At 40.5% G+C, this 20,872-nt stretch overlaps 1 long non-coding RNA gene across 1 annotated transcript; it reads right to left on the bottom strand.

The window, feature by feature from the left end:
• Positions 1-6,643: 6,643 nt before the first annotated feature.
• On the bottom strand, positions 6,644-20,795 carry LOC125169928 (uncharacterized). Its single transcript, XR_007153843.1, has 3 exons — positions 20,538-20,795; positions 10,215-10,321; positions 6,644-6,814 (listed from the first exon to the last, which is right to left on the bottom strand). It is a non-coding gene; the product is annotated as an uncharacterized LOC125169928 (long non-coding RNA).
• Between the last annotated feature and the right edge of the window lie 77 nt (positions 20,796-20,872).

Genomic DNA, 20,872 nt, shown 5'->3' with positions numbered 1-20,872 from the left:
CTCAGGCCACCTCAGTTTCCCCGGAAACCCGTCGAAACCCCATAATTCATCTACCCTGCCGAGGAACCCGAGCCTCAGAGGCCGCGTGAAATTGCACTGTCTCCGGCCGCTTCCTCCTCCAGACCCGGCGCCGGCCCTGCCTCTCCCGGGGATTTGGGGCGGGGGGGGGGGGGGGCGGGGGTGGTTTCCAGCCTGGGAACAGACCCGAAGCCCGCCTTCTCACTTCCACCCCGGGAGGGGCTCCCGCACCTGTCGCGGTCCCCTCTGCTGCCCCCCACGGCCGCCTGGGAGAACAGCTGCCTCTTCCACACTGAAGTCACCGCGCCGTCGGGGCGGCCGGAGTTCCCGCCACTCTTCGGCGGACCCACACCGGCAACACGGTCCCCACCACAGGCGCTCACGCCTTCCAAGCCCGGACTCGCGCTGGAAAGGAGGGGGATGCGGCGAAGGTGGACGCAAAGAGGGCACTAGGGACTGTGTCCAAGAATGGCACGGATTCCCGGCACCTCCAGCACCAGCTCCCAGATTCTGGCCATAGTCGGTCAGGCGCACCGCAAGGGGCCAGTCTTAGAACGGATCCGATGGGCGCCTCCTGGTACCAAACGGGTGGCAGTGAGGCTCCACACAGCGTCGCATTTCAAATCCCTAGGACTGGTGTTCCGGATCTCGCTCAGAGAAGCCTAATTATTTTCTCCAGAGTTTCAAGCCTAAGACTCAGAACGGTCGAGCCTTGATGAAGAAAAATTTCGCCCCCTACCGAGCCAAGACTACCGGCTAAAATTCTTTAAACGTGGTCTTTATTGATATGCACCCTAAAGGGCCCATTCTCTGCTGGAGGCTTACCTTTGCCCTCAGGCGTTGGCCTTGTCCTGGACGCTTACGCAACAGTCATAATAGTAATAATAACAGGGAAACATTAACATATACATACATATATCATTTCATTTGCAAGAGTTTTCTCAAACTGAGATAATGTCTCACTTAACACCCATCATTCCATTTTACAGAACTGGAAATGTGTGACTCCTTCAAGGTCACCCACCTTGTAATAGTGGGTCAGCTGATCAGGAGGGGGAGCTAGGGTTTTGACTAGGTTTCTTCTATCATAGAGATTGGAGCTTCATCTGCTCAGAATCAAGTTCCCATTAGCTAACTGAGCCAATAGCATTAAAAAAAAAAAAAAAAAAAAAGGTTTTTAAGTAATTTCTACACCCAACATGGGTCTCAAACTTTCAACCCTGAGATCAAGAGTCACATCTGAGCTAATAGTATCTTTTTAATTTTTTTCTTAACATTTATTTATTTTTGAGACAGAGAGAGACAGAGCATGAACAGGGGAGGGGCAGAGAGAGAGGGAGACACAGAATAGGAAGCAGGCTCCAGGCTCTGAGCCATCAGCCCAGAGCCCAATGAGGGGCTCGAACTCACGGACCATGAGATTGTGACCTGAGCTGAAGTCGGAGCTTAACCGACTGAGCCACCCAGGCGCCCCTGAGCTAATAGTATCTTTAAGGGGACTTTCCTTTTGTTACTCACCATTCTAATGTTCAAGACTCTGGTTCTTTGTAAAACAGTTGTATTATTTGTAAGGTTGTTGTTAGGGTTTAATGAGAAGAGGTGGGTAGAACTCTTACTTACAGTGTCATGCTGGTCCTTTAAGAAGCATTCAATGAATGCTATTTATTCCTATTATCAACGACCCCACCTTTCTCCTCTCCAGCTAGATCCCAAGGTGTGTTTGCTGGTATACATTCTTATACTTAGAGAAACATCATGCTAAGCATCAGGGGATATGAATGCTGCATAAAGCTGACACCTTTGGGGCCATCTCTGTTGGGTGCTGCCCTCACTGTATAAATGAAGAAAGGGAGGCTTTATTCACAAAAGCTCTCTGCATCTAGCATCCCTTATTTTTCCTTTCTCTTAGCTTATGATTTGGGTTCTTATTTTACTGTGAAAATAAAAGTAATCAAAAGAAAACATAGTAGGGCACCTGGATGGCTCAGTCAATTAAGTGTCTGACTCTTGATTTCGGCTCAGGTCATGATCTCCTAGTTGGTGAATTTAAACCTCGAGTTGGGCTCTGCACTGACAGCTCAGAGCCTGTTTCGGATTATCTGTCTCCCTCTCTCTTTCTGCTCCTCCCCTGCTTGGCTTTTCTCTCTCTCAAAAATAAATCAATAAAACATTAAAAAAAAAAAGAAAAGAAAACATAGTTATCTTTCTACCACCAATCTGGTCAATTTACCCCCCCCCCTTCCTCTTTTATATACATAGACTTCCATCTTGTTACAATGAGTCATTCTTGCCACTATTTAAGCCAACTGTCACTCCGCCATTCCCATCCCTCACCCCTACCCCACCCTTCAGTTCTATACTTCAGTCTATTCCTTTTTACCTTTCTTCTGTATTATTCCCTTTCTCCTATATTATCAAATTTTCTGCTAGATCATTCCCATTAGCATACAAATGTGCAGTGATATCTGCCATCTTAAAAAATAAAACAAACTTTCTTTGACCACATGGCCTTCTAGTCCTTTGCTCCTAATACTGGTGCAAGATATTCTATTATGTGGATCCCTGTGCTTTATTTGTTCACTACTCCCATGATTGCCTTCAGCTTCCTGCTACCACAAATGATAGTGCAGGTGGACATTTCTCCTTCAGTTCTGTGATAATTTCTCATGCATATTGAGCTCCACACTGGAATGTCATACCATGGTGGGATTTCTATATCTCAACTTCCTCGCCAACATTTAATGTTACTCAAGTTTCCAATTTTTCAATATGCCATGAATTTAAAATATCTCCTTGCATTTATTTTTGTTTTTTTTTTAATGTTTATTTATTTTTGAGAGTGAGAGAGACAGAACACAAGCGGGAGAGAGGCAAAGAGACAGAGAGAGGGAGACACAGAATCTGAAGCAGACTACAGGCTCTGGGCGGTCAGCATAGAGCCCGACTTGGGGCTGGAACCCAGGAACTGCAAGATCATGACCTGAGCCGAAGTCAAACGCTCAATCACCCAGGTGCCCCTCCTTGCATTTCTTTAATCATTAATATGTTTGAGCATCTTCTCAATTTTTTTCTTACTTTTGGTTTTTCTTTTTTATGAATTGCCTATTTGTTTTCCTTTGCCAATTTTTCTATAGGGATTCCCATATTTTTCCATTGACTTGCATCAGTTTATTGTATAGTTCAGGTATCAGTCCTTTGTTAATTTTTTTTTTTAACATTTATTTATTTTTGAGACAGAGAGAGACAGAGCATGAACGGGGGAGGGTCAGAGAGAGGGAGACACAGAATCTGAAACAGGCTCCAGGCTCCGAGCTTTCAGCACAGAGCCCGACACGGGGCTCGAACCCACGGACTGTGAGATCATGACCCGAGCCGAAGTCGGCCGCTTAACCGACTGAGCCACCCAGGCGCCCCTCCTTTGTTAATTTTAAACATTGCAAATGTTTCTTCCCAACTTTCATCATTAACTCTGTCAATAATATTGTTTAATGGGGTGCCTGGGTGACTCAGTTCATTAAACATCTCATAAGCTCAGGTCATGATCTCACAGTTTGTGAGCTTGAGCCCCACATCAGGCTCCACCCTGACAGTATGGAACCTGCTTCAGATTCTGTCTCCCTCTCTCTCTGCCCCTCCCCTACCTGCACTCTCCTTCTCTCTCTCTCTCTCTCTCTCTCTCTCTCTCTCATAAATAAATAGATAAATAAGCATTAAAAAATAATATTGTTTATTGAACAGACATCTTTAATTTTGGTATAATTTAATCAATATCATTTCTTATGTTTTGTGATCTTGATAATTTTAAAGACTTCTCCACCCACTTATTGAGGTATAATTGAAATATAATCAATTTGCAATAAACTGCATGTATTTAAAGTCCACAATTTGATGACTTTTGATATATATGTATATAACCATAACCACAATCAAGATAATGAATTTATCCATCACCCAGGAACATTCCTTCATACCTTTTTGTAATCCCTCCTTCCTAATCTCACCCTGCCTTACTACATCTTATGTATATCCAATTGTTTGAGTACTATTTATTTACTGATAGTGGATTTGTAATACTAAAAAAACCCAAACTGTACTACATAGTAAAAATGGGCATTTGTTTTTCATTATTTTTAGGGAAGAAAGTTTCAGGTTTTACACACAGACTCCTTTGAACTGGATCTTATGAAATAAATACACAGAAGAGGTAAAAGGTATAGTAAGTTTCATATTACATAAAACCCCTGTGAGAGTGATTAATGCAAAAAATGAACAAACAAAAACACATATGCAATTAGAACTAATACGTACATTTAAAAAAAGATTTCTGGCTACAACCACAATACTACCCAATCAATAGTAGTTATCTTGGTTCTAAAACTAGATAATGAAAATGCATGAAATGAATGTTATTGGTTCCTCTCACTTATGTATATACATACAAATATTGTAAGGAAAAAAAAGTGAATATTCTAAATAAAATACCAGTTAACTTAATCAGTGTGTTATTTACTTTTTTTAAAGCTTTATTTATTTAGTTTGAGATAGAGAAAGAGAGAGAGAGAGAGAGAGAGAGAGAGAGCTCGTGAGGGGCAGAGAGAGAGAGGGAGAGAAAATCCCAAGCAGGCTCTGCGCTATCAGCCCAGAGCCCTATGTGGGGTTTGATCTCCCCAACCATGAAATCAAGGTTGAGCTGAAACCAAGAGTCAGAGGCTTACCCAACTGAGCCATCCAGGTGCCCCAAGAAATTAGAATATTAATCAAAGAGTTTTCTACCCAAAAGTCTCAACCCAGATGATTTTATAGGCATATTCTACTGACTTCCAAGAATAGTTTCTCACTACTTTATGAGTTTTTCAGGAACCAGAAAAAGAGTGTGCAATAATTATTTATTTAATGTATTTATTTTAAGTAGGTTCCATGCCCAAGGTGAGGCTTAAGCTCATGACCATGAGATCAAGAGTCCCATACTCTACCGACCAAGCCAGCCAGGCACCTGGAGATAATTTTTTATGTTTATTTATTTATTTTGAGAGAGAGAGAGAGCAGTGGAGGGGAGAGAGAAAGAGAAACAGAGACTCCAAAGAACGCTCTGCACTGTCATCAAAGAGCTCAAAACAAGGCTCTGTCCTACAAACTGTGAGATCATGACATGATCCCAAATCAAGAGTTGGATGCTTAACCAACTCAGCCACCCAGGTGGGATTCTCCTCTCTCTCCCTCTCTCCACCCCTCCCCTGCTCATGAGCACAAGAGGCTCATGCAGGAGTATGTGCACGCTCTCTCTCTCTCTCAAAAATAAATAAACATTTAAAAATATTTTGTACTTTCTTTAATGTTTGCTGGCATTTTCAAGTTTTGAATTTCTTCCTGACCCATTTGCTCAGATAATTAAAATCTCTAATAACTGATTCATTCTTTAAAAAAAATTTTTTTTTGTTTTACTTTTTATATTTGAGAGAGACAGTATGTGAGCAGGGGAGGGGCAGAGAGATGGAGACAGAATCTGAAGCAGTCTCTAGGCTCCAAGCTGTTAGCACAGAGCCAGACATGGGGCTCAAACTCACGAGGAGTGAGATCATGACCTGAGTGGAAGCAGGGCACCTAACTGACTGAGCCACCCAGGTGTCCCACTGATTCATTCTTGAGTTGAATGCTTTTTCATTTGTGCCCAAACTTTTTTTTTTCTTTCAAATGTATTTAATATTCTACATCTCTAATTAAACCTTTAGTTGTATCCTACATTAAAATAATAATAATAATAATAATAATAATAATAATAATAAAAACAAGGGGTGCCTGGGTGGCTCAATCAGTTGAGTGTCTGACTTTGGCTCAGGTCATGATCTCAAGGTTCATGAGTTCAAGCCATCATTGGGCTCACTGCTGTCAGTCCAGAGCCCACTTCCAGTCCTCTGTCTCTGCCTCTCTCTGCCCCTCTGTCACTCGTGCATGCTCTCTCTCAAAAATAAAATGAACATTAAAAATTAAAAATAAATAAATAAATAAAAATAGTTGTATCTTAGAAAATATGACAAACTTTTATTTAAAGTATTTCATAATTTCTCTTACTCCTTTTTTTCCCCTCTTACTCCTTTTTTAATTCAAGATTTACTAACAGTATATGCTTAGGTTCCAGACATTTGGGGATTTAAAAAGCTATCCATGGGGCGCCTGGGTGGCTTAGTTGCTTAAGCATCTGCCTTCAGCTCACATCATAATGTTGCAGTCTGTGAGTTTGAGCCCCACATGGAGCTCTGTGCTGACAGTTCGGAGCCTGGAGCCTGCTTCAGATTCTGTGTCCCCATCTCTCTCTGCCCCTGTCCTGCTCATGATCTATCTCTGTCTCTCTCAAAAATAAATAAACATCGGGGCGCCTGGGTGGTGCAGTCGGTTAAGTGTCCGACTTCAGCCAGGTCACGATCTCGCGGTCTGTGAGTTCGAGCCCCGCGTCGGGCTCTGGGCTGATGGCTCAGAGCCTGGAGCCTGTTTCTGATTCTGTGTCTCCCTCTCTCTCTGCCCTTCCCCCGTTCAAGCTTTGTCTCTCTCTGTCCCAAAAATAAATAAACATTGAAAAAATAAATAAATAAATAAATAAATAAACATTAAAAAAATTTTTTAAGCTATCCTTTAATTAGTTATTTCCCATGTGATTGTGTTACAGTCATAGAACATAGGCTGTGTTATACTGATGCTTTGAAATGTAGTATTGGGGTGCCTGGCTGGTTCAGTCCATGGAGCATCAGGCTCTTGATTTTGTGGTCATGAGTTCAAGCCCCACCTTGGGCACAGAGATTACCTTAAAAAATGAAGAATAAAAATAAATTTAGAAAAAATTAAAATGTAATATTAAGACTTCTTTTGTAAGTTAGTACATAGTCATCTTTTGTAATGTTTCACATGTACTAGAAAAAGCATACTATCTGTTTGTTAGATGTAGAATTCTCTATATACAATACACTGAACTCATTGTATTATTCACATCTTCTGTATCTCTGCTTATTGTGTCTGCTTCATCCATCTGTTTCTAAGAGAGCTCTGTAAACATTTCCAGTTCCAGTAGTTGATTTATTTATGTTTGTTCCTAAATTTATTGTGTTTTTTTTCAATATATGAAATTTATTGTCAAATTGGTTTCCATACAACACCCAGTGCTCATCCCAAAAGGTGCCCTCCTCAATACCCATCACCCACTCTCTCCTCCCTCCCACCCCCCATCAACCCTCAGTTTGTTCTCAGTTTTTAAGAGTCTCTTATGCTTTGGCTCTCTCCCACTCTAACCTCTTTTTTTTTTTTTTCCTTCCCCTCCCTCATGGGTTTCTGTTAAGTTTCTCAGGATCCACATAAGAGTGAAAACATATGGTATCTGTCTTTCAATTTATTGTTTTTTATAAGTGCAAAAGGGGAGAATAAAAGTACTTTTTCACATGCCTCTAATGAAGAGTATGAATTACCATATGTAAAGCCTATATAGAGCATGCCTGGCTCTATTGAGTAACATAGAAGTTACGCAATACGGTTAACTATTACTATTTATTTATTTATTTATTTATTTTGAGAGAGAGAAATAGTTGGGGAGGAGCAGAGAGAAAGGGAGAGAGAGAATCCCAAGCAGGCTTCAAGCTGTCAGTGCAAAGCCCAATACTGGGCTCAATCCCACGAACCAGGAAATCATGACCTGTGCTGAAATCAAGAGTTGGACGTTGAACCGAACGAGCCACTCAGGCACCCCTGATTTTATTTTTAAGTAATCTCTACATAAAACTTGAGGCTTGAACTTACAAGCCTGAGATCAATGGGGTGCCTGGGTGGTTCAGTTGATTAAGCCTCTCTGACTCTTGATTTCGGCTCAGGTCATGATCTCATGGTTCATGGGTTCAAGCCCCATGTTGGGCTCTGTGTGATGTTGGGCTCTGCGTGGAGCCTGCTTGGGTTCTGTCTCCCTCTCTCTCTGCCCCTCCCTTGCTCTCTCTCTCAAAACAAATACACGTTAAAAAAGTTAAAAAACAAAACAAACAACCCTAAGATCAAGAGTCGCATGCTCTACCAGCTAAGCCAGCCAGGTACCACTTAACTATTACTATTGATATATTTTGAGCCTATATTGCCAAGCACATTTATGTTGGTTATGTTTTCTTGCTTTCTTTGTTTATTTTATCATTATGTAATGCTATCTCCTTGGTTCATAATTTTTGCCTTGAATTTTATCGCATAGTAAAACCCCAATTTTGGGGCACCTGGGTGGCTTAGTCAACTGAGTGTCTGACTCTTGATTTCAGCCCAGGTCATGATCTCGCAGTTCTTGGGTTCAAGCCCACATCAGGCTCTGATGCTGGCAGTACAGAGCCTGCTTCGGATTCTCCCTCTCCCTCTCTATCTCTGCCCCTCCCTCCCTCATCTGTTCTCTCTCCCTCTCTCTCAAAAATAAATAAAATTTAAAAATTTTTTATCAGTGAAGCTAAAAGGCAATTGACAGAATGGGAGTAGATATTTGCAAATGACATATCAGGTAAAGGGTTAGTATCCAAAATCTATAAAGAACTTACCAAACTCAACACCCAAAAAACAAATAATCCAGTGAAGAAATGGGCAAAAGACAAAAATAGACACTTCTCCAAAGACATCCAGATGGCAAACAGATGCATGAAAAAAAATGCTCAACATCACTCATCATCAGGGAAATACAAATCAAAACCACAATGAGACACCACCTCACACTTGTCAGAATGGATAAAATGAACAACTCAGACAACGACAAATGTTGGCAAGGATGTGGAGAAAGAGGAACACTTTCACCCTGCTGGTGGGAATGCAAACTGGTGCAGCCACTCTGGAAAACAGTATGGAGGTTCCTCAAAACACTAAAATTAGAACTACCCTACAACCCAGCAATTGCACTACTAGATATTTATCCGAAGGATACTGGTGTGCTGTCTCAAAGGGGCCCATGCACTCCACTGTTAACAGCAGTGCTATCAACAATAGCCAAAGTATGGAAAGAGCCCAAATGTCCATTGACAGATGAATGGATAAAGAAGATGTTGTAAATATATATATACACACACACACACACACACACACACACACACACACACACAAGATGTGAGATATATATATATATATGGAATATTACTCAGCAATCAAAAAGAATGAATCTTGCCATTTGCAACTACGTGGATGGAACTAGAGGGTATTATGCTAAGCGAAATTAGTCAGAGAAAGACAAATATCATATGACTTCACTCATATGAAGAATTTAAGATACAAAACAGATGAACATAAGGGAAGGGAAGCAAAAATAATATAAAAACAGGGAGGGGGACAAAACACAAAAGGCTCTTAAATATAGAGAACAGAGGATGGCTGGAGGGGTTGTGGGAGGGAGGGAAGGTCTAAATGGGTAAGGGGCATTAAGGAATCTACTCTTGAGATCATTGTTGGACTGTATGCTAACTAACTTGGATGTAAATTAAACAATAAATAAATTTAAAAAGTAATAAAAAATATAAACAACTATAAAAAATTTTTTAAAGATAAATAAATAAATAAAACCCTAATTTGTTTTATGTTTATTTTTTTTCCTGGCAAAGTGTTTCCCTTGATCACACATTCAGTTCTAGGGAACCCATCCCTTTTCTTTTTTTTAAAGTTTATTTATTTTGAGAGAGAGAGAGAGAGAGAGAGAGAGTGGGGGAGGGGCAGAGAGACAGGGAGAGATCGAGAATCCCAAGCAGACTCTGAACTGTCAGCAGTGGAGCCCAATGTGGGGACTCAAACCCACGAACCCGTGACCCACCCTGCAGTTGGATGCCTCACTGACTGAGCCACCCAGGTGCTCCTGGGAAGCCATTTCTAAGATCGAAATTGAAGGACAGGCAGTTTATTAGTGAGTGCTCTTGGGATTGGGAATTGCAGGAAAGAAAGGAAGCAAGATTGGCCAGATGGAAAAGTTGATTGCTGAGCAGTCACAGTGCTTCAACTAATTGTGAAGGGAACTCTGAAAAAAGGTTACTATCTCACCCTCTGGAGAGCCAGTGTTTTACCAAGGCATGTGACATACTTGCTACTTCCTGCTCAACCAGTCCATGTTGCATGATGTTATCAACATAGCAGCTCAATATAGTGATGCTCTGAGAGATGCCTAGCTGGTTAGGTCTCTTCAGATCGTTTAATGACAGAGAGCAGAAGAGCAAACATACCCCTCGGGTAAGACTATAGATGTACATTGTTGCCTTTTCCAAGTGAAGGTGAACTGTTTCTCCAATGTGAACTGTTTCTCGAATGTGCACTGTTTCTTTTCTTCTTTCTGATAGGGATGGAAAAGAATGCATTTGCCAGATCAAAGATTGCATACCATGTACCTGTTCATCTGCTCTAGCAATGATACCACATCAGGCAAGGCAGCTACAAGTAAGGCTACTACTTGGCTGGATTTACAATAGTTCACACACATCCTCCAGTATCTGTCTGGTTTTCACAAGGACCAGAAATTGGTGAATTAAATGAAGATATTATGGAGACTATTACCGTTGCTTTTTTTTTTTTTTTTTAAACAGTCCAGGGGTCTTGTATTCTTTTTACACCTGTCATGAATCCATAACGAATGGGTTCCAGCAGCTCAGGCTCCTTTCTACTGGTTGTCATAAAGTATACTTCTCTGGGTAAACAGGCTGGGGCTTCAATTGAACCCAAGTACCTTTCTCTTTGGGCTTCTTTCTTTTTTAAGTTTATTCATTTTGAGAGAGAGAGAATGTGAGCAGGGAAGGGGCAGAGAGAGAGGGAGAGAATCCCAAGCAGGTTCAGCATTGTCAGTGTAGAGCCTGCTGGGGGGCTCGAACTCATGAACTGTGAGATCATGACTTGGGCAGAAATCAAGAGTCAGACACTTAACTGACTGAGCCACTCAGGTGCCCCTCTTTAGCTTCTTTCTTGATCATTTTCCTTCACACAGTTCAGGAAGCTGTCTCAGCTCTTAGAGTGCTTGTTAAATGCAGTATGTATATTAATTCTCTCGGCAAGAATCTTGCCCTTATTTGTTTACAACAATGCCAAGAGCATGCTGGGTAACACTGTAGACTGCTCCAGTTTTGCCATGGGAACATTTGTGGGGCATTCCTTTTTGAATAGTGCCCATTCTCTTGATGTCTACAATATTACATTTCTTTTAGATTCACACGTTAGTGGTGAAAGGAACAACTCCATGTTTTTTAAAAGGCTTATTTTCTAAAAATAAAATCTTAAAAAAAAATTTTTTTTAATTTTTAAGTTATTTCTACCCCCAAGGTATGGCTCTGACAACCAAAATCAGGAGTCACATGCTCTAGAGTTGCCTGGGTGGCTTGGTCTGTTAAGTGGCCGACTCCTGGTTTAGGCTCAGGTCATGATCCCACTGTTGGTGGGACCACTTTGGGATCTGTGCTGGCAGTATGGAGGCTGCTTGGGATTCTCTCTCTCCTTCTCTCTCTCTGCCCTTCCCCACATGCGTGCACTCTCTCTCTCTCAAATAAACTTAAAAAAATTAGCAAACTAGAAATAGGAGTTAAAAAATTTTTGATAGAGGGGGCTCAGTCGGTTAAGCAGCTGACTCTCGATTTTGGCTCAGGTCATGATCCCAGGGTTCCTGAGTTTGAGCCCCATATCACTCCGCACTGACCATGTGGACCTTACTTAGGATTCTCTCTCGGTAAAATATTGAAAGTTTTCCCTGTTTTAGAAAACGAATTATCGTGGGGCGCCTGGGTGGCTCAGTCGGTTAAGCATCCAATTTCAACTCAGGTCATGATCTCAAGGTTTGTGAGTCCAAGCCCTGCATCAGGCTGTCTGCTGTCAGCAGGGAGCCTGCTTTGGATCCTCTGTCTCCCTCTCTCTCTGCCCCTCCCCTGCTTATGCACCTGCTCTCATTCTCTCTTTCTCAAAAATAAATATTTAGAAAATGAACTATTGTTACATCCTACAATGTGAATAAACCTTGAAAACGTTACATTTAGTGAAAGAAAGCCCAAAATACAAGATCACATATTGTATGATCCCATTTATGTAAATTATTCAGAGGAGCTAAATCCATAAAAATGGAAGATTGGTGGTTGCCAAGAGCTGGGGATAGGGGGAATAAGGAGTGTGATTGCTTAATGGACATAGGGTTTTATTATGGGGTGTGAAAATGATTTAGAGCTAGATAAAGGTGATGGCTGCATAATATTGTGAATGAACTGAATGACACTGAATTGTAATTTTCTTTTCTTGTAATGCATTTTTCTGGCTTTGGTGTCAGGGTAATGCTAGTCTCATGGAATGAGTTAGCACATTCCTCCTCCTCCTCCTTTATTTTCTTTTTTAAGAGTTTGAAAAGGATTGGTGTTAATTCTTTAAATGTTTGGTAGAATTCATCAGTAAGCCATCTGGTCCTGACTTTTTTTGTTGGGAGGTTTTGGTTACTGATTCATTATCTTTACCTGTTACAGGCCTGTTCAGATTTTATGATTTCTGCTTGAGTCAGTTTTGGTAATTCCTGTGTTTCTAGGGATTTTCCCATTTCACATAGGTAATCTAATTTGTTGGTGTACAATTGTTCGTAGTATTCTCTCACACTCCTTTTTATTTCTGTAAGTTTGGTAGTAATGTCTTCACTTTTACTTCTGATTTTAGTTATTTGTGTCTCTGTCTTAGACTAGCTAGCTAAGTTTTGTCAATTTTGTTATTTTCCACGAAGACATCAGGTTTCATCTATTCTATTATTTTTCTATTCTCTATCTCTGTTCTAATATTTATTGTTTCCTTCCTTCTGCTAGCTTTTTGTTTAGTTTGCTCTTCCTTTGCTGTATCTTCCTCTTCTTTTTAACCTGTAAACGGTGGAAGGTTCTAGAGTTTGTCCTTGAACTGTTTTACTATCTACTCTCACTTTCTAAGTTAGGAAAGGGGGAAGATCCAGCAAAGAGGACAGAGAGCAAATGTTCAGTGAGGTAGGAGGAAAACCAGAAAAGAAGTGTCTCAGAAGACAAGCAAAGAAAGACTTTTAGTTACCAGGCACTGGGGCGCCTGGGTGGCTCAGTCGGTTAACTGTCCAACTTCCACTCAGATCATGATCTTGCAGTTCGTGGGTTTGAGCCTCGCTTTGGGCTCTGTGCTGACAGCTCAGAGCCTGGAGCCTGCTAGGATTCTGTGTCTCCCTCTCTCTCTGCCCCTCCCCGCCTCACACTCTGTTTCTCCCAAGAATAAATAAACATTAAAAAAAAGTAAAAAATATATAAGCAGGCACACATACTGCTGGGAGAGCAAGAAAGATGAAGATGGAGAATGGCCAGGGATTTGGTCACATATGGAGGTTTTTGATGACCCTAACAAGACAAATTTCTCTCACATAGTAGGGATTACATTTGATTTATAGTGTGTATAGTGAAGAGAGAAATGGAGAAACTATTGAAGACTATAAGGTTTTATCAAAAGAACTCAAGAGCCAACCTTAAGAGGCTTCCAATATAGCCATCCCAATTTAACAAAGATAATAACCACAATGTAACACATTAAATAGATTTAAATTCATGAGTTCATAATGTTACTTAAAAAAAATACTAGTCATTGTAAGATGATAGGGTACCAACCCACTATTTTGAAAACTCTAGATAAAGTATCAAACATTTATCTTGCCTTTTATTACATCTTATTTATTTTTGAGAGAGAGAGAGAGAGCACAAGTTGGGGAGAGGCAGAGAGAGAGGGAGACACAAAATCCGAAGCAGGCTCCAGGCTCTGAGCTGTCAGCACAGAGCCCCACGCGGGGCTCAAACCCACAAACCGTGAGATCATGACCTGAGCAGAAGTCTGACACCCAACTGACGGAGCCACCCAGGTGCCCCTATCTTGCCTTTTCAGCTACTGCTCTGAGGGGAAGTTCTTCATTATAAAAATATGGCAGCTAATAAGTGAAGAAGGAATAATACAATGAGAATATCAGCACTTTGAGCAACAATAGAGAGATAACCAGATAGTATATGCCTCCTGATGTAAGAATTCACCACCATCTATAAAGTAGGCTTACTAAAATAACCAAATCCAGAGGCACCTGGTGGCTCAGTTGGTTAAGCACCTGACTTCAGCTCAGGCCACGATCTCGTGGTTTGAGAGTTCAAGCCCCATGTTGGGTTCTGTGCTGACAGCTCGGAGCCTGGAGCCTCCTTCAGATTCTGTGTCTCCCTCTCTCTCTGTGCCCCTTCCCCACTCACACTCTGTCTCTCTCTTTCTCTCTCTTTCAAAAATAAATAAACATAGAGGGCACCTGTTGGGATGAGCACTGGGTGTTGTATGGAAATCAATTAGACAATAAATCTCATATTAAAATAAATAAATAAATAAAATATATACACAGCAATAAAAAAAATAAAATGTGACTGCTAGAAAATTATAAATAAATAAACATTAAAAAATTTAAAAAAATCAAATCTGAATCTTAGCTTCTCAATCCAATACCAATTTGCAAGAAATTCATAAAACAAAGGAAAGACACCACTTGGCAAAATCCAGAACATGGGAAATTCTATAGGATAACAATCTAGTTTCTTCAACAAATAAATTGCAAGAGAAAAATACTCCAGAAAATTAACTGATGATCGTTTATCTATTTCCCCTAAATATCTGCAGGATACAGAATGCCTGAAACAGTCATTACAGACAGGGTTAGGCCATTTATAAGAGTTAGAAAAAAAATTTTTTTTTATGGTACGCCTGGGTGGCTCAGTTGGTTGAGCATCCAACTTCAGCTCAGGTCATGATCTCGCGGTTCATGAGTTTGAGTCCCACCTCAGGCTCAGAGCCTGGAACCTGCTTGGAATTCTGTGGCTCTATCTCTCTGCCCCTCTCATGCTCTGTCTCTCACTGCTCTTAAAAATAAGTAAACATAACTAAAAATTTTTTTTTAATTTTTAGTTAGAAATGCTTTTACTCTCTCTAAAAGCATACTAAATTTCTTTTTATAAAATTTAAAAATCTGTTTATATGTTTAAAATATATCTCAAAGGATTTATAAGAAACTGCCTATAAGAAAGGGAACTGAATGCAAGATATCAATGTGCATCCTTTTGTACTTTTTACACTTTATTCATGTTTTATGTAGTCAAACATAAAATAATTGGAAAGGAAAGAAGGAGGGAAGGAGACAGGAAGGAAGAAAGGAAGAAAGAAGGAAGGAAGGGAGGAAAGAAAATCTTCAGACCTATTATGTTGCTCTGAAATATCTACCAAGTGGGCTTAGTTCTACCCTCTGGCTAATCCCCCTTCTATATAACAACTCTTCAGATCTTTGAATATATCTCTTTTCCACTTTATTTTTTTAGTGTTTACTTATTTTTGAGAGGGGGGAGGGGCAGAGAGAGAGAGGAATAGAAGATCTGAAGCGGGCTTTGCACTGAGAACAGCAAGCCTGATGTGGGACTTGAACTCATGAACCACTAGATCACAACCTGAGCCAAAGTCAGAGGCTCAAGTGACTAAGCCACCCAGGCATCCCTCTTTTCCACTTTAGTTTTCTTTTCTCCAGCTAAATGTTTCCACATACTCCCCTTATTCTTCAAGTTACTTAGTTAACCATCTCCTCTCTATTGCTCTGGCCTCTCTTAGCTGTACATGGTCCAGTTTGTCAATGTGTATAGCCCAGGACTGAATATCAGATTACAGGTGGGACTATCACTTAGCACATCCTAAAAACTATGTCCATAAATGGGAACAAAGAGTAAATAAAATGACTCAGCAATTCCATTGCTGGATGAAAACATACATCCCCACAAAAACTTGTACATGAATGTTTATAGCGGCATGATTCATCATAGCCAAAAGATGGTGAAGAAAACCAGAATACGTCACCCCAAAATATGCTCTTTGACATAAAATTATTTTGAGCTAAAGGCAACTAAGAAGGAGCAAACACATAAAAAGCTCTCTTCTAAAAAGGCAATTAAGAAGGAGCAAATAGGGGCGCCTGGGTGGCTCAGTCGGTTAAGCGTCTGACTTCGGCTCAGGTCATGCTCTCACGGTTCGTGGGTTCGAGCCCTGCGTCGGGCTCTGTGCTGACAGCTCAGAGCCTGGAGCCTGCTTCTGATTCTGTCTCTCTCTGTCTCTGCCTCTCCCTTACTCACTCTCTGTCTCTGTCTCTCAAAAATAAATAAATGTAAAAAAAAAAAAAAGGAGCAAACACATAAAAAGCTCTTTCTCTCTCTCTAACCTCCTCCTTTTCTGCCTAAGGGCAGATATAAATTCTTTATTAGAGATGCTCTAGACTCTTATCAGCTCAGAGATGGCACCAGAGAAATCTGCAAACAAACCTTCCTCCCTTAGTTTCCTCCCATATGTTTACCTTCCTAGTTTGCTGTCCTTTGAACCCTAAAACTCTTTTCCTTCATCCTGTCATTTGTCCATAAATGTATTGCTCTTTGTTGAAGATGCTATATTAGCCAGAGTTCTAAGCTACCACTTTGAACTACTTTTCGCTGAGTTTTCTCTTCTGTGATGTGTGCTGCATATATTAATAAGCTTGTTCGTTTTATCTTGTTAATCTATCTTTTTGTTAAAGAGCCCCAGCTGAGAACCTAAGATGGGTAAAATTTGCCTCCCCTACAATGGAAAAAACCAAAATGTCCATCAACAGAAAAATGCATAAACAAAATGTGGCATATCCAAACAATTAAATATTATTTGCCTATAAAAAGAACAGAGTACTGGGGTACCTGGGTGGCTCAGTCAGTTGAAAGTCCAACTTCAGCTCAGGTCATGATTTCACGGTTCCCGAGTTTGAGCCCCGAAATCATGCCCACTGCTGTCAGCACAAAGCCTGCTTTGGATCCTCTGTGCCCCCTTCTCTCTGCCCCTCCCCTGCTTGCGCTCTCTCTCTCTCTCTCTCCCCCGAAAAATAAATAAGATAAAATTAAATTAAATTAAAATAAAATAAAATAAAATAAAATAAAAAATTAAAAAAAGAACAGAGTACTGACACATGTTTACAACTTGGATGAATGTTGAAAACACTTTGCTAAATAAACGGGGTGCCTGGGTGGCTCAGTCGGTTAAGCATCAGACTCTTGGTTTCAGCTCAGGTCATGATCTTGCAGTTCGTGAGTTGGAGCCCCACATCCAGCTCTATGCTGACAGTGTGGAGCCTGCTTGGGATTGTCTCTCTCCCTCTTTCTCTGCCCCTCCCCTGCTCTCTCTCTCTCTCTCAAAATAAATAAACTTAAATTTAAAAAAAAAAAAAAGAAAGAAAACATTACGCTAAATAAAGAAGGCAGTCAGAAAGGTCCATGTATTATGTGATTCCATTATTATTAAAGTCCAAAAAAGGGTAATCTATGGAGACAGAAAGTAGGTTAATAGTTGCTTAGGGCTTAGGGAGGGGGGTGATGGGATAGAAGAATGATAGGCAATGGATACAGGGTTTCTTTTTTGGGGTGATGAAAATATTCCAAATTTGACTCCTGGATGGATGCACTGCAACTATTAATCTACTAAAAATTATTGAATTGTACACTTTAAATGGGTTAACTATATAATATGTGAATTATCTCTCAATGTAAATTTTTAAAACAAAAATTTTTAAAGGAATAAATTGGAGTGCCTGGGTAGCGCAGATGGTTAAGCATCCAACTCTTGATTTTGGCTCAGGTCATGATCTCATGGTTCATGGGATCAAGCCCCATGTTGGGCTCTGCGCTGACAGTGGGGAGCCTGCTTGGGAGTCTCTCTCCTTCTCTCGTTGCTCCTCCCCAACCCCCTCAAAATAAATAAACTAAAAAAAGAACAAAATAAAAGGAATAAATTAACATCCTTAGTTTCATCACAGTATCACTTCATAATATGTTATTGCTAATTTGTCTTTCTGCAAGCTATTATTAAACCAGCCTATATTTGTTCATCAGTTATGAATTTGGGGCCTGAATGAATGAGCTTTCATTTATCTTGCCTAATTATCATCTTTTTCAGATTAATCATTTTTCTGGCCATTCTATTACCTTTTGGATTCTGATTATATTTTCCACTGTGCAAGTTATCTGAAAATCAGATCACTGTAATTCAATGTTTTATTTACCATGTATATTCAACTGCTGGATTATTGCCATTGATTCTAATCCCATCTCTAGTTTTTATGTCCCAGAATCCATTCTCTGTACTGTAGTTTGTGATGTTAATAAAAAAGAAAGAAAGAAATCTCATCAGACCACTCCCTTACTTAAAATCTTTTTTTTTTTTCCTTAAAAAAATTTTAAAGGGTTTTCATTGCCTTCAGGGTAAAGTACAATCTCCTTAAATGCTTTACAAAGCCCTAAACTGACCTGGCCCAATCATCCAGCTTTATTTCTTACCAACAAGTTCTTTTTTTTTTTTTTTTTAAGTAATCTCTACACCCAATGTGGGGTTTGAACTCACAATCCTGAGATCAAGAGTCACATGCCCTTCCGACTGAGCCAGCCCAGTGCCTCCTTTCTTACCAGTTCTTTATCCCACTTCCCGTATCTGCCACAAACTGACTCTTTTCTCTCAGCCTCCAAATATGCTGCTTTTGAAACATTTTTTCCTTAACAAATATTTGTTGAACCCCTACTATATTGCCAGGCACTCTTCCTGAGCTCTTACGTCACTTACAGTCTAGGGAGAAACAGATAATAGACAGTACACATATCATTATAACATGGAAGAAAAATACTAATAAAGCACAAGTAGGGTCCCAGACAAGGGTAATGGTGGGGGCGGGGGGACAGGTATGTGTGGTGGTGGTGGTGGTGGGGAGGGGAAATATCAGTGGAAGTGGCACCCTAGTTTTGGGGTTTCTCAAATCCTCACCAAAACAAAAAATAAAAACAAAGCAGAGCAACGAGTTGGCAAAACCAAAAATTCACGGGCAACATTTGCAACAAAACTAGGTGACCAGATATCACCACAAACCCCAAACTATTGAGCAGTGGAAACAAACTCCCAAAAGCCACAAGACCTGCTTGTTATGGGTGTTTATGCAGGAGAAACAGGAAGACACAGGGTGTCAGAGGGATATGAGAACAGATGGAACAGATGGTCCAAACAACCAAGGGAAGGCATGGCAGGCCACTCTGACAAGAGTTAAAATGGAGAGAGGTTTTGCTCTCTCCAGTAGCAAGTCAATTGCTACATGTCAATATGGCCTAAAGAGGCAGGAACAACCTCACCCCTTTGAGCTCTCCAAACTGACCATCTCCGGCTCCCCCCACCCCCCCTTTTTTTTAATGTTTATTTATTTTTGAGAGAGAGAGAGAGAGAGAGAGAGAGTGCAAACAGGGGAGGGGCAGAGAGAGAGAGGGAGACAGAATCTGAAGCAGGCTCCAGTCTCCGAGCTATCAGCACAGAGGGGCTGATGTGGGGCTTGAACTCATAAACTGTGAGATCATGACCTGAGCCGAAGTCGGCTGCTTAACTGACTGAGCCACCCGAGGGCCCCTCAGGGCTCACTTTCAGGATAGGTCCCATACTGAAGAGAAACTGCTGAAAGAAAAATCAAACTTGATCAGGATAGGGACAGCAAAGACAAAGGAAGAGAAGGTCCAGATAAAGGCAGGGTAGGGGTATGAAGTCAGGAAATCTGAGAGCAAGCTGTATTTTTTAACATTATCTCCAAACAACAGAAACAGGAGCTCTGTCAAAATAGGAAAGCTACCTGAACAAATCCTTCAGAAAAATTAAATTCAGCTAAAAATGAGCAACAGGAAGTGTCAGATTAAATCCTGTACAACAAACAAACAATAAATAAACGCTCTACAAAATTACTATAAGAAAAAAGAGAATGGGGGGCACCTGGGTGGCTCAGTCGGTTAAGCATCCAACTCTTGACTTTGGCTCAGATCATGATCTCACCCTTCGTGAGTTCAAGCCCCACATCAGGCTGTGCGCTGACAGCCCAGAGCCAGCTTGGGATTCTATCTCCCCCCTTGCTCTCTGCCCCTCCCCCACTTGCTCTCTCTCTCAAAATAAATAAAAAATAAACTAAAAAAAAAAAAAAAAAAGAAAAAAGAATGAAGAACAGAAAAATGTTTTTACAAAAGAAAGCATGCCAGAGAGATATGCTCAGAAAGTAGAATATTATAACATTTTATTTCAAAATGAACTAAAAGACATCAAGAAAGTGATATGAGAAATGAAAGAATAACACAAATCAGAATATTAAAAAAACTAAAAAATGTTTGAAATGAGAGAACTCAAGGAAAAATTAGAAGTAAAAGAAAAAAACATTTAGAAATGAAGATGAAACTATAAGGAACACTAGAGTAAATAAATACAATAAATAATGCCTTAAAATTATCAAAGATGTGGGTCACTGTCTGGCTCAGTTGGTAGAGCATGTGACTCAGGTCTTGGGGTCATGAGCTTGAACCCCACTTTAGATGTAGAGTTTACCTAAAAGAAAAAAAAAATTGAAGAGGAAACAATTTTAAAGTAAAAAAAAAAAATGAAGAAAGATGGTTCAAGAGAAAGTGACAAATAGTAAAGACATAGAAGATACAAAATTCTTGGCTCACCTTTTTATCCCCTTAGGCATCTTTCTTTGAGCATCTTCAAGAGCTCCACTAATAGGTTAATAGAAATCTCTGAAAAAGAAAACCAAAGCAAAGGCACACAAAAAAATGCCAAACAAAAGCAACCCAAAAGCTACTCAAGACTTTTCTGAAATTAAAATTTTCAAAACTAGGGGCACCTGGGTGGCTCAATCCATTAGGTGTCTGACTCTTGGTTTCAGCTCCAGTCATGATCTCACGGTATGTGGGTTTGAACCCCGAGACGGGCTCTATGCTGACAGTGTTGACACTGCAGGGGCTGCTTTGGATTCTCTCTCTCCCCCCCTCTCTCTGCCCCT

This window comes from Prionailurus viverrinus, chromosome B4 (assembly GCF_022837055.1).
Source record: "Prionailurus viverrinus isolate Anna chromosome B4, UM_Priviv_1.0, whole genome shotgun sequence".
Taxonomy (NCBI): Eukaryota; Metazoa; Chordata; class Mammalia; order Carnivora; family Felidae; genus Prionailurus; species Prionailurus viverrinus.
The sequence above is the reverse complement of the archived record's forward strand: the minus strand, read 5'-3'. Positions and strand labels throughout refer to the sequence as shown.